Source organism: Lactuca sativa, chromosome 5, assembly GCF_002870075.4.
Source record: "Lactuca sativa cultivar Salinas chromosome 5, Lsat_Salinas_v11, whole genome shotgun sequence".
Classification (NCBI taxonomy): domain Eukaryota; kingdom Viridiplantae; phylum Streptophyta; class Magnoliopsida; order Asterales; family Asteraceae; genus Lactuca; species Lactuca sativa.
Window position 1 is genome coordinate 329,797,855 of NC_056627.2, and position 18,485 is coordinate 329,816,339.

The window sequence follows — 18,485 nt, forward strand, 5'->3', positions numbered from 1 at the left end:
GTATTAGAATGGCAATGATGGAATCTATCTACATGAATTGAAAGAAATCCAAGTAACTTTACATCATCAAAAGTAGAGCACCAAGCAAGAATCCCAAGATGACCAAACCTCACCTTTTTATGATCAGATACATCATGATTGGTTAGAAATAGTGAAAAAATCTTATAGAATCATCTACCTCTTTATCCAAAGACCTGGAGGGATCCAAGAAAGTTGACATTGCAATAAGTTCAAAAGTATTAATATGCGTAGGTCATTGCTTTGAACTTTTTTTGAATCATTAGGCTGAAAAAACCAAAAATGATCAATGAAAATATGTATTATAAGACAGTTTTGTAACAAATATGCAAATCATGAGAAGAAAAAACAAAAACCTTTTCGATTACTTTAGGAGTACGATTTGTAGACTCTTCTTGAAGCATGGCTTCAGAAATCCAGTACCGTGCACACATGTCACATCCTTAAATATATGAACACTTCAGCAGTAAAATTTTAGTCCTTATGAAAATCCAGAAAGCTAGAATGCCAAAAATTGAAGTAGTCATAATCTTTTGTTTTAGAAACGTACACAAAATTTTAGAAGAAAAATACATGAAATCAGAGCATAATATAAAAATTAAAAGAACATACTAACAGAAATTGTCTTCAAATCGATAACGTCGTGCAAAAAAGAAACACGATTCTTCTAAAACTTGTTTCGTTGAGGTGTATATGAAATACACATGGAGTTTTCAGAGGAATATATGTAGTAATCGTTTCCAAATTTGGAGAAGACTTGCTCATTTGTCGTGGAATGCATCGAATTAATAAAGTTGGTGCCTAAATAAATTCGGGGCAATTGATATGTATCCCAAAAATTCAGGAATCAGATTACTAGTTAGAAAACGAAAGTATCAACATAATTTATTTAAATCTAAAAGAAAAATCAGAGAAAATTACATGTGTCATTTTTAAAAAGTAGAAGAAAAAAATAAAAACTATTAGAAAATGCAAGTAACAAAATTTAGATTGTTTTATTAGAAGAGATAGATAGATATTGTCACACCCCGAAACCGATGACGGAAACGTTCCGGGGCGGAGGAGGTCATGTAAAGTATCACAACCAATGTATATAGTAAGCATAGTAAACACAACCTTTACATTACATAAGGATATTTACATTTGTTTAAAAGCAAAGTAATACATGTTTTATATATACATCAGTATAACAAAAGTAAAGACGAGACTTCTATACGCTCCATCTTTTCCAAAAGAAAGCGGGATACCTGTCTAACGAGAACCTGAGAATACAAGCAGTTTTAGAAATATCAGCATAAAGCTGATGAGTTCATAAGCGGTTTATTTATGGTAAAAGAACAAGTTTCCTTTGGTTTTCTAAAAAAGTTGTTATCCAAGAAAATCCCATATTTTCTTATAAGAGAAGTTTAGTTATCCATTTGTTAAACAACCTGGTTAAGAGAAGTTAAGTTATCCCAGGAAAAACCCTTATTTTCCTTAAAAGTTGGTGGTTGGTTATCGATTCGGAATACAGTGTACAAGTATCTACCATACTTGTAGCGTTTAAGTGAAGTTTCTTGAAGCCTGGTTAGCCTTGAAAAGTACATTAGTTTTAACACGTATATAAAACTAATAAGTAGATAGTAAAATAATTACTAAAGTAAATTTCCATAATCTAAGTTGCGAGTTCCATAACCATACAATAAACTAGATAAGGCTCGTAACGGGGCCAGTATCATTTTATGACTTTTGTCACCTGTGGACCAATCGTTCCCACTGTAGCTAGCAGCCAGGTGCGGGGTAGTCAATCCCGTATAGATCTATACACTCAAGTTACGTTCTCCCTCCAGGAGATTCTGGTTACAGGGGTAGTCCTACACTCTCGTATCTAGGGGGAGTGTTACAAAGGACGTGTCTCCAATCTTAAGATTAATGAATTTAAAAGTAATAATTTGGAAATTTCTGTTTTATTAGTCCTTCACTCTTGTATCTAGGGGGAGTGTTATCAAGGACGTATCAAAAGTTCTAAGATTAATGTTATTGGTCCTTCACTCTCGTATCTAGGGGAGTGTTATCAAGGACGTATCAAAAGTTCTAAGATTAATGATTTTAACAGTAATGATGTGAAAAATCATTTGTGAAATATAAAATATAACATTTTATAATGAGTTTCGCAATTAGTTTGAAAACTAACTTGGTTAATACGGTTTTCAGTGTTAAAAGCATACAGAATATGAAACATTTCATACGAAATAATAAGTTTGAGTACAAGATTTACTTGTAATTTTTCTTGTATTCCCCGCCGAAAACATGAAAAACACGGAAAAAGGTGTAGGGGTATGAACTCACCAGACGAAAATGTGCCGGGTAGGATGCTAAGTATCAGTTTAGGGCTTAAACACGCGTGAGGTTCCTATGTAACATAAGGAGATACATAATTGTATCTAATTAGACTTTGAACTACTAATTAAGTAAGATAATACACTCCGGGGCGCGAAATCACTTTATCTCAAGTGTTAGGAATGATCCGGGTTGCATCTAAGGGGGGTGTATGGCCTAGTTATGGAGTTTACTCTTCAAGAGTAAACTCTTAGAGGAGATTACGGCCTATATACCATATCCTCATGAGTTTAAGGCCATAAACTCATGGTTGGTGTGTTCTTGGATGTTTAAAGGTCTTTCAACACTTGTGGAATTAGGCTAGGTTCAATTCTAGGGCATAGGAAGTAACTAAGGCTTCAATTTGATCACTTTGATGAGTTCACGGTTGTAAACATATAGTTTACGGCCGTAAAATCTTACTCTGCCCTTTCTTGCATGATTTGGGGTCTCAATTGAAAGAATACAAGGTTCTATGCATTAATCCAAGCCATAAGGGGAAGTTAGGGCACCACTTGACCTCCTTAGAGGAGTTTACGGCCAAGGGACCAATCCTTGGGGGATTTACGGCCATAATCTCGTAAGGTCATGGTTTCCTTGGTGATTAAGGTCCCTACTTCGATGGTGGTTGATTCTAGACATTATCTCAAGCCATAGGAGGTGTTTAAGGGGCAATTTAACACCTTAAATGGTGTTTACGGCCTATGAAGGAGGGTTTACGGTCCAAGAATGTTCTTTGGCCATAAACTCATGTTTACTCCCCAAATGATAAGATTTTGGTGTTCTAAACTCGTACATGCAAGTCCCTAAGTCATAGCTAAGCACTAGGAGTGATTTGGAAGGGTTTTGGGGCTTCAAAACCCCATTTATGGGTGTTTGCGGTTTGGGGTTGTTCCTAGGCCGTAAACACAAGATTTTGAGGGTTTTGGATGATTTAAACCCAAATTTGCATGCTAAACAAGCTAAACTACAAGCTAGGGTAGATCACTTACCAATTTGGAGCTTGAAAGGGGTGTTTTGGATCAAAATTGGCTTGTAGAGAGAGGGTAGAGAGAGAGTGTTATGAGTGGGAAAAATCTTCAAATGAAGTCCATACACCCTTATATATGGTTTGAGTTTGTGACCCGGTGGAAATCTACCCGATACCGACGTTAAACGGAGCTTATGGTCGTACCCGATTAAGTTGTCGTAACCCGACGTGGTCGTGAATTGGAAACTTTTAAAAAGAATATCGAGGGTGTATCAATGCGTTTGGACACTCATGAAGTCATAATAAAAGTCTCAATTTAAATAACCTAATCCAAAATGTTAACGGAACAATTCGATAAAGACGAGTTTTATTGACAGAAACGGGTTACAGTGACGGAATAAATTTCAGGTTGTCACAGATACTAAATCTAAAGTTATATAATAAATTATTCAACTATTTTAGTATTTTAATAGTAATGGAAATAAAGGTGCATCTAGCAAGTGGTACCCTATGGATTTCGTATTGTGTTTGTTAGACTAGTTAAAAAAAAAAAGAGTTTTGTTAGCTTATAAATAATGTCATTTAATTAAAAATTAAAATAAATAATACGTTAGTTGAAAAATATAAAATAACATAAAAAACGTCTAAAAAACGATTCATTGTTATATATATATATATATATATATATATATATATATATATATATATATATATATATATATATATATATATATATATATATATATATATATATATATATATATATATATATATATATATATATATATATATATATATATATATATAACCCAACCGGATGTTGAAGCTTGCTTGGGTTTGGAGCTATTGGCTTCTTTTTGAAGCTGTGGGATTTTAGTCCCTGTGTTCTTTCTTCTACCTTCTCTAATCCTTAGAGCGTGCCATGTTGTTATTGATTTAGAATGAGTATAGGAGCGTTGAGGGAAAAGGGCAACTGCATAGGGCTTTATATATATATATATATATATATATATATATATATATATATATATATATATATATATATATATATATATATATATATATATATATATATATATATATATATATATATATATATATATATATATGTGGTGATGTTCAATAGAGAACCATAATTAACCAAGGAACCAAAGAACCAATTTTTTTCAACTTTAAGAATTTATTTTTTATCAAAAAAAAAAACTAAAAATACAGAAATTCATAACTTTTTATACTTTTTCCAATGATATCAAATTCGATTTTTTTTAATGTCAAATTCACAATGTGAATTTTTGAAAATTCACAATGTGAATCCGGATTCACACGGTGAATCCGAAAAATATTTTTCACATTCACAATGTTAATATATGAATTTAGATACTTTTAGATTTTTTTTTTCGATAAAGAATAAGCTCTAGAAATTAAAAAAAAAAATTGATTTCTTGAAGAACCAATAATTATGGTTCTCTATTGAACTTTTCCTTATATATATATATATATATATATATATATATATATATATATATATATATATATATATATATATATATATATATATATATATATATATATATATCAGTGTTGCAAAAATCGGCCTAGGCGGCCGATTAATCGGCGCCTAGGCGCTAGGTGGACCTCGACTGAAGAGGTTTATAGGTAATCGGCTTATGTAATCGGAGGGGTCAAATTCGGTCAAAACCGGGGATAATCGGACCTAGGCGGAGCTAGGCGCTCAAATCGTTCAACTCAGGTCAACGTAATCTAAAAAGATTTCAAGGGCAAAATTGTCAAAATATAACAAATTGCTGCTAGGGTTAGTTCCAATTTCTCATTCAATCTTATGTGCAGTCAAACAAAATCCACATCCCCTCTCTAGACTCAATGAATGAAGAGAAACGGCGACAGCTTCTTGTCGACCTTAGCTTCTCTTCCAATCATCGTATCGACGACTTTTCTTCCGACGGCGACAACTTATGCTCCTCTTCCGACGGCAACAACTTCTGGTTCGTCATCACGTCTCTGGTCCTCGGGATCCCATCGACACCTAAAAGGTGATCTACAAAGGTTAGTCGATTATTCTGTTCGGTGTTGTTGTCAATTGATGCTAGGGTTCCTTCCGATTTTGCCATCCCATCTCATTCAGTCTGATTTCGTTTTTGAAATTCGCTCAGTCATCTCAAAGAACGAATGGAAGAATGAAGTGAACGTCGACGCCATATGCTCCTCCTCCGTCGCCATCTTCTTCTTCTTCCAAGCACATCGTCGCCTTCTGAAGCTTCCAAGCACACGGGGGGCGGTAGAAAGGCATTGTCTAAAAGGTTGGGAATCCTTCGTCGAGCCCTAATTCCTTCAAGTTTGTTCACTGGTTCAGGTAAGATCCGACTCTGGCACACGATTGGACCTACAAATGAGATATGAGTTGATTCAAAGTTATGAATTTGACCTAATTCGTTTTCTGTTTAACTGTGGTGCAGATTCACAATCTGAAAAAGGTATCAAGCATATTTCCAAAAAAGTGAATCAAGGGTTCAGCTTGATACCTTTCCGGTTAGTTGATAACACTAAGCTTGAGCATTAAGAAGATAATGTCAATGGAATTACCTTGAAATTGTTTGCTTTCACAGCTTCATTGATTTTAGGTTGTTTGTATGTATTTGGGCTTGGGTATAACCCGAGTGACAAGGAGATTGAAAAAACAGTTGTGATTCATTACAATGGGAATCTGAAGCCGTGGCTGGAAATAGGGATTCCAAAGTTTCAAGGGTATTGGAATAGGTTTCTGGACTATGATCGGGCTTACATGAGGGATTGCAATAGCATGTTTTGCTTATGAAGAAGCAAATTTATTCTTTTATTATGTTAATCAATGTTGATTAGGTTCCTGGAGTCATGCATATTATGTTGTTTGGTATGGGGTGGAGAGCAAATGTATGTGTAAATCAGAAATTTGGTGTTTAATGTGTTAATTATTGTTATTTATATGTGATTTTACTTAGATGAGTGGTGATTATGGGATTTCTGCTTTTTTTTTAAGAAAACATATTTATTAACTTGTTTTAGATGAGTGGTGATACTGTGATCTTAGATGAGTTGTGATTTTAGATGAGTGGTGATACTGTTTTTGAAGTATTAATGTTATATTTATTAGATTGTTTATATTCTTAGGATTAATGTTATATTTATTAAATTTTTAATAATTTCTTTAATAATTAATTGTCCCCGATTAATCCCCCAATTAATCCCCGCCTAACCGATTAATCCCTTGACCCCAGTCCACCGATTAGCCTACGTCGAGCGATTTCTACAACCTTGATGTGTGTATATATATATATATATATATATATATATATATATATATATATATATATATATATATATATATATATATATATATATATATATATATATATATATTATCTTACTCATATATGTGATGGGATCCATCTTATTTTAAGACTAAAGTCTTAAAACAAGAAGATGGATTTTTAGCCATTGAATTTTAATTGATGGTGTAGATGATGTACCGGTGATCAAAATGATTAAAAAATAACCAATCACAATAAAGACTTCCTAAACCACTCCATACAAAAGTCATTATATATACATATTGTATACAATGTACCAATGCAGTTCGTTTATTCTCTTTCTTTCTTTGCACTCCTTCAAATCTCTCATAAAAACCTATCAGGCGGCACCCTACCACTGGCTACTGTAAAACCAGAAAGATTTCTAGACTTCGCTGTACTGACCGTCACCCATCGCCGCCATTTCAACTATCGTTGCCGCCACTACAACAATATTAGCTATTAGCACCCCACATACATCTCCAATGCTACACAACCACCACACCATCTTCATAGATCATATCTAACAACCACCATCACTTTCGTACTGTAATTCAAGCCATCATTGACACAATCACCCTCACATGCACCAATCACCACCACTATTGCACTCCGCCTTCAGCACTCCCCAACTTCATTTCCCAACTTACATTCAGCTGTGTAGATCTAAGTTATTTATTGTCAGGCTTTTGCATATATTACTTTTTTATGAAAGAAGGAAATGTTTTTATGTATACGAGTATGAAAAATCTTATCTAGGTCTGGATTGTTTACAAAAATATGTGAAATAAAATCTTATTATGTTTTCCTTTATTGATATCCAATAATTCTCATATATGTGTGTAGTTTAGTGTTTATAAGAAAAAGCTTTATCCGATCTGTATTGTTTTTGTTTTTTCAGATATGGAATTTTTTGTTTTTCAAAGCTTTACTTTTATTATCTAGGACATTTACAAGAAGTAGCTAATGAAGTTTGTCATACATACTTAAATATATGATATCTTTTTGTTTCTGTCCTTATTCAGATCCACAAATGTAAAGAAGATTTCATGTTTAATATCTTTTTGTTTCTTTCCTTATTCAGATCCCCTGTGCTATAAACTGAATATATTATTCATATTAATATTTTTTATGATATCAAGTTCTTTTCATTTCCTATAAGATTATTTTTGTTACAAATGAGTATATTTCAACCTTATTATGTTCTATTTATAATGCACTTACTATATTACAGGAAAGATGTCTCCATTTCCCATTAAAAGGAGCTCCAACAAGGCCTCGCAAAAACATGCATCATTTGTTACAAAGGCATCTTAATGAAACATCTACACCAGCTGCTACAGTGACATCCCCTTTGGTTACCCCTACATACACACCAACAACATCTACCTCTCCACTATTTGGAATTGTATCAACCCCATTATCCAACCCTTCAATGACACTAGCAACATCATCTACCCCTGTATCCACCCGTACACCATCTACCCCCATTCTTTGGTAGTGTATCAACCTCATCAACAACACCAGCCCAATCATCTTCCCCTACCTCTACAACAATCCCATCCACACCGGTTTCTTCTGAACAACAAGACATACAACTAGAAGGACACATACATGTTAAAGTGTGCGAGAATACGAAAGTTAACATACTAACTGATTTTCATTTTTGTGTTTAAGTTTGATTTGTTCATAGCTGTTTGCTATTTTTTGTAGGTTATTACCTTCAAATACATGTTCATCCATAATTAAGAAATCATTCCTAGACAAAGTGGATGAAAATGGATATAAGTGGGTAACTATAAGCGAATAAATAAAACAGATTTATTGGGACACTACTAGAAAAGTAGCCTTTTACGACGCGCAATGCGCGTTGTAAAATGCTCAGACGACGCACAAATTCGTGTCAAGAAAGGCCCTGTCATAACGAGAGACGACACGCTTTTGTACATCGTCTATTTACGACACACATTTATGATACACATTTACGACGCTCAGTTATGACACGCAATGCATATCAAGGAAGGCCCTGTCATAAAGGAAGACGACACACATTTGCGTGTCGTAACCTTACGACGCGCATGTTTATGACACGCAATGCGTATCAAGGAATCCCCTGTCAAGAAAGGTCATGACATAAATGAAGATGACACACATTTTTGCGTATCATAATTTTAAATGTTAAAAAAAAAATTATTTATAGATTTACTAATTTTCAAATTAAATTTGCATTTAATGTCTCATAACAAAAGACAAAATACCATATACAAAAAATACAATCAATTGTATAAAATTTTATGTCATACAAATAATCGATCCATGGAAAGATAAAACAAGTCAATAGAAGTTGTTTTCTCCCTATACATGATTATCACATACTAAATAACAAACTTTATTTCATATTCATACATATGATTACATTATTCATTAAAAAAACATATACCCACATCTTCCCCTAAAATGTTATTACATGATGCAAGTTGGCCACTTCAGTGATGAATCACCAAGAGGGAAACCAACAGCTGCCCTAAAATGTTCCATGATGTGCCCATAATCATGTCCTGTAACTTTAAAAATTTAATAAAGTAATATACATCCTAAAAATAAAATTGCACAAGAAACAACACATCATAATGAGAAATTACTAACATTAATGGAAATACACTCTAAATTTGTTTTACCAAGAGTGGCATGGATGATCAGGTGCTACAAAGTTTGTCCAAGCTGCCAAACAAAGACTGCATGCAAACCAAAACATACTATAAATTTAATTACCATACAAATCATATTCATACATACGAGTTTGTTTTACCTTTTATGCCTCATATCTTTATTTTTTTTATTCTTATTAGCCATGGAGTGTTGGTGTTTTCTTTTCTCTTGTTCAATCAACCCTTTGTTTTACTTTGAAAAATTAACAATTTCCCTCCAAGTTGACTTTGCATCAAACAGAAAAAAGTAAGTCAATCAATAGTCAATGGTCAATGGTCAATACCAACTACAAGTTTTTACTGAAGTAACCTGACACCATAAATACTTTGGTTTAGTGAACAGGAACATGTATTTATAAAAATCGCAATTGAAGTACTTTGGTCTAATACCTCCTTTTCTACTAAGTGTCCAATCATGGTTTGTGAAGGTTGAAAGACCTTCAAACAAAAAACTCCCAACAATGTCATTAATGTGCATCTTAAGAACAGGAAACCATTGTAGTTCATGCACTAGACAACTATGGCTGATCTGAAATATTTCCCAAATATTTATTTATTCTGAATTATAAAAAAAGAAAAAGAAAAAGAAAAAAAGATAATACCTTTACTAATTCATTGTATAGAAGTATAGCACATTGAAGACAATGATCCAACAACCGAGCTATTTGTCTTCGAACCAAAACTTGAAGTGGAACCTATATATATATATATATATATATATATATATATATATATATATATATGTATGTATTAAAGGGTTAAATTATTAATATAAATAAATAAAAATTTAAATCTCTGCACGAATAAAGCGGATCTAGGACCAGTTGCATTGTGGATTGCAGTGCGGATGTCTTAATCAGTTAATCTCTCAAATGGATCTACTTCCTGTGACAATGACATATGATATATATATGTATATATATATATATATATATATATATATATATATATATATATATATATATATAAAGAAATAATAATTAACATGTTTCTAAATATTATTATTGGGAATGCTGTAATGAACATGTTTCATATGCTTTTTCAAATGGGATCCTTCTCCCTCTCCCTCTCCCTCTGGTAATTTCCTCTTCAAACCTGATCCTCCATATTTAATAAAACATAAGACTAGCAGTCTATAACCTCGACAATAAAAACAAAAGAAATTATTATTAAAATCAAATAATGATAATACAAATTGTTACAAATTATGGGACAGCAGGGTCTTCTTCTATGATGGCATATAAAGCAGCCCTGCTGCAAACAGGGTTCTTTGGAATTTCCATTGGTGAGGCAGAGGTGAGAGCATCAGAGAGTGAGAGTGTAAGGCAAGCAAGAAATGAACAAGAGAGGCAAAAAAAGATAGCAGAGTGACAGAGAGGAGATATAGAGAGCTGAGCAGAATGAAATCCTCTTTGCCATCCAGAAAGTTCAAAATTTTGTAGATGTCCTTCCAAAGACTCTGTCCAATGATGAGCTAAGAAAACAGGTTCCACAATCGATCCAAAAAGTGTTTGACCTGATAGACGACTTAAAAGGTTCAAGGTTCATAGATGAAGCTGGAGAAGATGGCAAATAAAGCAGCCTGCTTCTAATAATTGTTACAAATTGTGGTGCACTTTTAGAGCCATCAGTATCATTAGCAGTGTTGTAGGCAATGAGTTACTTACCTGATCCGTGCGAGATAAATCAGCAACAAATCGATCATTCACCATTTCCATCTGTAATTTGGTACCTGATATAACATATATCAAAGGGTGAGTAATGAACCAACTAAATGATATCTCAACACTAACAAAATATGATGGAAAATAAATAAATCAACCACACAACAAGGCTTAAATATTGAGAATTAACATGTTTCCACAATTAATGATAGCATAACTAATAGTCATGCTCAATGACAATCTAGATGTTGTTTATTTTTTTACTTAATGAGTTATGAGTAAATGACTAAATGCATGTAGATAGATAAGGTTGTTTCTTTTTTACTTAATAAAATCAAAATGACTTGTCGGGCTAAGTGAGAGGTTGGTCACTTTATGTATTAAGACCCTCCCTATTACAATATTACCCTTGTTTATTTTTTTATTTTATTCAAATTTTGACAAGCTCATATACATGTTGAGGATGAGCAGGACTACCTCCAAGAACCAAAATGACAGCCTCAACATGTGGGATTTCACTAAAGACCAGTTTGAGGGCAGTTTCGGCATTATTGATATTGTTCATCAGCTTTTGGAGCCTTTTTATGCCATGTTTGGCTACTCTCTTTCTTCCATTTTGAACTCTTCGTTGAGATGCTTTCATTTATGTCTCTACAAGAACTACATCCTGAAAAGGAATTCTTAAATAAAATCATTATCTTTAAAGTTATGTATTAGTTTAAGTAGTAGCTGAGTTATATTGTTATATATTGTAGCAATATAATGATATGCTTTCATTTTCATGTATAGATTTCTATATATCTTCTGACTAGTTCTTAACTTGCAACTAATTTTTTGATTAAAATAATCTAACTATCAAATTAGCATAATTACACTAAGGTCCAATGAATCTATGATGAAATATTACTTAATTAATTTTCCAACAAGACAGATTGACTCTTTGTGATATAAAAAATCACTGATGAATTTACAAACAAGTATTCAACAGTTATTAGTCCAAATATTTATGATGTGTGTACTTTCGTAGAAACTATTTATTTCTTTTATCAATGCTTGAATTGCCAATAAATTGCAGAATTGATCATGTAATTGTGTCGGTTAAGTATCTATCTATACCTTTGACAAACTTTATGACAAGCATAAAGTTGCAAAATAGAGATGGAACTGGAACCAAAAATATTCACATTGTTGCACTTGTAGTCCTTTTCTCTTTCAAAAGGGCAGCTCTCTTCTGCTCTCTCATCTACATCATTCAAACGAAACAATCAATGGGGGCAAATATGTAAAAAGTCGGGAATTAATGGGTAAAGCCTAATTCCCCAGGTAACACCCGACCCATACTAAAAGGGCAACTCTCTTTTGCTCTCTTCTGCTCTCTCGTTCTCTCTTATTTTCAGATACATGTAACACCCATCCCACACTAAAACTTTGACCAACTGTAATTTATATTTGGTTCTCTCTAATCTTTCTGATATAGATGTAAAGTCTTCAGTTTTCCAGATTTGTTCTCTATTTTTGTAATCTTCCATACCATCACAAATTGAATTGTAATCTTTTCAATTTATATAGATGCAGAGGCTGGGATTGAGGCAAGGTAGAACTACAATGGTTATGGTTGTGTGTTGGTGCCGAGATTGGCATTTTTAAAAGTGGGAATTGTGTCCATCCTATTAAATAAAACACCTAAGAAAGTGTTTGAGATGACTTGTAATCACACCTTGTAATCAGTCACTTTCACATACTCTGGAGACACGAGAAGTATGTTTTGTGTACCTGAATGATACATGAATCAATCAGATTAATCAATATAATTAATGATATATTACAAACAATTAGATGTAATTTGTTCATAAATTCTACTCACCTTCTCCCATTTTCCCATGAATCTTATATGCAAGTCACGCAATCAAACAAAGAAAGAAAGGAATTAGTCTGTATCAAACATATATAGCCAATACTATTTCACTCTTTCATATTATCTTTTATAATCTTGTTAATTGAGACTTGGGAATAGGGTGTAATCCATAAAAAACTCTAATTTATGGAATCAATGGAAGTGTTCTCAACATAGAAACATCATTCAACAGAAAAGGGAGAACAGAGAAGAAAAATCGAGAAAAAAAGAGAGCGAGAATAGAGGTAGTCAAGAATGAGTAGCTGAGATTGTCGAACAACTTACCTGATGGAAGAGACCGCGGGAGGAACAATGAAGACATCTTTAGACAATTATTGAAGATGGAAAAGAGGCGACCATGGGAGATGGAAGTGATGACGAAGCAAAGGCTGTAAAAACTAAATAGAAAACTAGGGTTAAAGGAGGATGAATTAGAAGTAAGAAATAACTAGTGCTAGGGCTTACTGTGGAGGTTTAGTTATTGTAATCCAAGTTTATGGTGGCTCCATCATCGAAGGGTTTGGGCAGAAGATGCAAACATGAAAGACTGCTTGAAGCTAATATCAACCATACGACTTCTTGATGCTTTTGAAAACGTGAATTAAGGAGAGGAGGAAACCTTGATAAGCTTAGAATCCCTAGTTCTTCGCATAGAGCCCTCAATCGTAATGATTTTGTAAGGTCTATTTTTGGGAGCAAAATACCCTCAATCTCAACAATCTTGTTCTGCCTTAAGATTTGACGAATGTGAAAGCTAAACTCCGTCATCTCCAAACGATTCCATATAATTTCAACCCTTTGTAATAGCTACTTCAGTTGTTCTATTATGTCTCGTACCTGTCGATCATCACCAAAAACCTGAGCACGTACTAAGTCGATAGAAAAATGAGAGAATCGGGATTTTAGGGTTCTTCGTCTGTATGTTGTTTTGATTTATCTGTGGCAAATCAGAGACAAGTAGAAACGAAGGAAGACGACACACGTTTTATTATAGGTGCCCTCCGTGGTTTTTTTTTAGACACTAATTTAAGGGCGCGCAATAATGCGTGAGCTAGATCCATAAATTTTTTTTGAAGAGATGACACTTTTTTAATGTCACACACTTTTGCTTAACATAAATCAAGGAGTGTCGTGGTTTGCGCGTCGTAAAAGGGTCTTTTTCTTGTAGTGGGAAGAGTTTCAGGTACAAGATTTTATATTTGGTTTTTATGTAATTATTAGTAATATAATTCAATTATTATAAATCCTTTGTTATGTATTGTAGAAAACATGTCAGCGGGATGTTGCAGTTGGTGACTCAGTAGTCAAGGATGCTTGGGAACACAAGGCCAAAGAAAGATATCGCCAATATATCTATGACATAAGCACAAGAAATCCAACTCGTGAAAAGCCATGCCACATAGAACAGCATGTGTGGAATGCTTGGAATGCAATCTGGAACTTAGAGGACTTCAAGAAAAAATCAGAGCTAAATAAAAAAAAATCGACGTAAAGGTGTAGTGGGTGGAAAAGCCCCACATACTCATAATGGTGGATCGGCTTCACATCAACAAATTGTTGTTGACACGGTAAGTGTTTTTCAACCTTTAATAACATTTTTAGCATCTTGTTTTCATTTTTAGTTATTATTATCTTATGAAAAGGGTTATAGCATCCTCAAAATATCTTAGTAATTTAACCTTGCTCTTCGTTTAGAACTGGTTAAATCAAAGTATTATAGCCTAGTCTTATTATATATTTCTTTTGATACATCTTTTGGGTGAGATTTGACATATGTATGGTATTAATGTATGAGGAATATACGGGACAAGCTCCTTCATGCTATGATGTATTCATGTTTACCCATATTAAGGATCATGACGGGAAGACTTTTCAAGTTTACAAAGCTAAAGTAGTTCATGTAAGCTTAATTTTAAATTATTTAATAATATAAACTTAAAAATATTGTATAAACTATATATTAATGCAAAAATAACATTGCATGAGTATTTTGTGTCTCGACGTGCAAATTTGGCACTCCTAGGAGAGGAAGTTTATGAAAGCGAACTGTTTTATAAAGCTGTCACAGGACATGACCGTAAGAAAAGAATTTATGGGCTTGGATCATATGGCAGGTCCATTTTTCCTGAAAACTCTTCTCAAACATGCACTTCACCAGAGACAACTTCTGAAAAACATCATCTTGAGACAAAAATCCAAAAACTAGAGGAAACAATAGAGCAACAAAGGATGGAGTTGAATGACGTGAGAAACATGGTCAATGATATGAGAAACACAAATAATCAATGACACGTTTTTTTATTGCATGTTTTTATTTCTAGTTGAGTTTGATTATTAGATTAGTTTTATTGGTGTTTTGGACAAAGCAAAAGTTAATTCCATGATTAACTTTTTTTTATCAAGAATTTATGTAACATTTTTTTTATTGCACTTTCATAATGTTGATTTTACTATGAATATGCTTTGGGATTTTTTTTGTCACTTTTGTATGTATTTTGCTATAGAATTAGTCATGTCATCTATTTTTGCTATTATTATTTTTATGGAGTTTCTACGGATAGTTTCACAAAGTTATTATGTAGTTGAATTGCTTTGGATTTTGCTAGGTAACCTATTTCGACATATCTTTTTTGCAACGGAAGTAGATCATGGTAAATTTACTATGAAACAAGTGTATTGTAGTAAATTTTATACAAGACATTTGCTACGGAAGTAGATTGTAGTGAATTTACTATGAAATATTTGCTACGGAAGTAGATTGTAGTGAATTTATTGAATATTTGCTACGGAAGAAGATTGTAGTGAATTTACTATGGAATATTTGCTACAGAATTAGGTCATAGAAAATTTACTACAGAGTACTAGCTACGCCATTAACCATAGTAGATTTGCTACATAAACTAGCTACGAACTTAGTTTGTAGTTAATTTGCGACAGATTTACTATGGATCAGGGCGTAGTTAATTCACTACGGACTTGCTACGGAAATCAATTGTAGTTAATTTGCTACGAGGTTGCTACAGATGTAGTCCATAGCAATTTTTCTACAAAATAAATCCGTTGTAAATTCCGTTGCGAAGATGCTACGGATTCCGTAACGAACCTTTACTAACGAAGAATTTGACTACCTAATGGATCCATAACTATTCCGTCGCTAATCGATTTTAACTACGGAATATCATGTTTTAGCTACGGAATATTTCTGTAGTTATTTCGACTTTTTCTTGTAGTGTAGGAAGGTACGGTGAAGATGGTGTCTCACAAGAGCATTAACAGATTTACGCGAACTTTGACTTCCTTTATTGTATAATAAACGACATCACTAGTGTAAATTCGTGACCGGAGTTTTATGACACGCATTTTACAGGTTTAATGACATGCAGTTTATGACATGTTTTAACAGTTTCATGTTACACATTTTATGACATGTATTCTGTGACTCGCAAATTATCTTGTCATCAGTTTGTCTTGTAATGTGTTTAGTGAAGACTATGTATAAAACTTTATATAAATAGCTAATAATAGTTATGTCTAGTAGTAACATAAAAATATTTTCTTGGGTTTTTAAACCACTAAAATAGTGACACCATACTTTACAACTATTTTTTAATAGAAAATCTAGTTCTGGTGAAAATCTCCAAAAAGTTCTAGTTTAACTTTACATCTTTTTACCAGTCACAAAATATTCTTATTTTTGGGTTATCACTAATCAATCACGATTTTTATGTAACAATATGATAACCAACACATACGTCAAAAATTATATGTTGTTACCAAAAGATATTAATCTTTTTATGCAAGAATATGTTCCATGTTCAACATATAACAATAGTGCATGGAATTCTCCAATAGACAAACGTATTCCAACTTATAACAAGTTTGTAAAACACGATTTTCATGTGTGTAAGCATGAATTTTTCGACATCAAATGCATAAATCGTTCAATAAGCAAGTTGGTGCATGTAAATATCCAAAGGGTAAATGAATTTTTACTTGTATTCCCCCCCCCCCCCCCTAACGAAAAGAATGAAAAACACAAAAACATGGGGGTGTGAAGCTCACCTTGATGATTTCGTGAGTTGTAGGAAGGAAATGAGGAAGAATGTCGAGCCTAGCCTTGCACAACTTGAAGAACACTCGAAAATTGCTAGTATTCTAAGGACTCTAGCACACGAAAATGGTGTGTAAATAAGATGATCTTAACTTAAAAATATATAAAATCATTTGGGTTTCACAAGAAACTTACCAAACTTTTCTAAGACCACTTGAAGAAGTTTCTTCCCTTGAAGGTGGTTCATGAAATTTTTAGAGAAAAAAGAGAGTGTTTGGAGAGTAAGATGAGTTGAAGTGATTTTGTGTGTGTGTGTGTGTGCCGGGGGGGGGGGGGGGGGGGGGGGTTCGGCCGATCTTAAAAAAAGAGGAGGGGAAAATTTACATTGTTGCATGGTGGTTAAATGAGGGTGTTGCATGGAGGCATGAGGGTTAGCTACATGTTTTGCTTGGTTGTCTTAGGGTCCAAGAGAGGTAAAGTGGTGAGGTGTCAAACGAAACCTCACAAGGTTTTCGGCCATAGTAGCTACCCAAAAGGGTTTTCGGTTTTAGGGTAGCCGAAAACACCTTATCTCCTTCAAGGTTTTGTGGTTTTGGAGTGTATGTATGGTTTTTGGCTTAATTTGGCCCAATAAAGAGTTTTCGGTCCAATAAGGCCCAAAGGAAAAAGGGTTTTCGACCTAGGGTATTTGGGCTGAGAACTCTAAGCGATTTGTTTTTGTTTAGCTATTGGATCAAGTTTGGGTTTACATGAGGTTATTACTACTTGATTCTTAGTGTATGCACATATGTATTCATATAACATTGTTTTTTTTTTAATTTAAATATCTTAATGAAATAAGGTTACATAGAGGAATTGTTTGAACAAGAATCATCATTTGAAGCCTAAATTTGATAGTTGTGATAACATCTTACTGAATGTGCTAACTGATGAAAAATGACCATTTTACCCTGTTGTTGTATATTATGATGGATGAAGTTGCTGAATAATTATAAAAACATACAGATTGTCATACAAAATATAAATTACACACAAGTCATTTAAAAATCCAAATAAAAACTGTCATACAAAATGTAAATTAAACATAATCATTTAATATCCAAATAAAAACATAATGAAATTTAAAATAACATAATAATTTAATGTAAAGTAGGTGAAAGTAGTTGATTTGCAATCTGATCACGCAAAACACACATATATTGAATGACTTATGGACCCCATTCTATGCCTTGTATGTTTTCTCTATCAATTCCCCCACTTTGGACGTCAGGAGTAACCATAGTGTTCTCCTCAAAATTTGTAACCAATTCATCTTCTATATTGTATTTCCTTATAAAATTATGGACCGTGACACAAGTAATGACTATGTCTCTTTGCACTATAAAAGGATAAGGAGCCATTTGTTTTAAGATTGGGAATCTCGCCTTCAAAACATCATAAGCACGCTCAATAACATTTCTAAGTTGTCCATTAGCATA

General features: G+C 33.3%; 1 long non-coding RNA gene across 1 annotated transcript; it reads left to right on the forward strand.

The window, feature by feature from the left end:
- Nucleotides 1-5,194: 5,194 nt before the first annotated feature.
- On the forward strand, nucleotides 5,195-6,431 carry LOC111920579 (uncharacterized). The gene is made up of 3 exons (XR_008224135.1): nucleotides 5,195-5,410; nucleotides 5,518-5,717; nucleotides 5,821-6,431. It is a non-coding gene; the product is annotated as an uncharacterized LOC111920579 (long non-coding RNA).
- The last annotated feature ends 12,054 nt before the right edge of the window (nucleotides 6,432-18,485 follow it).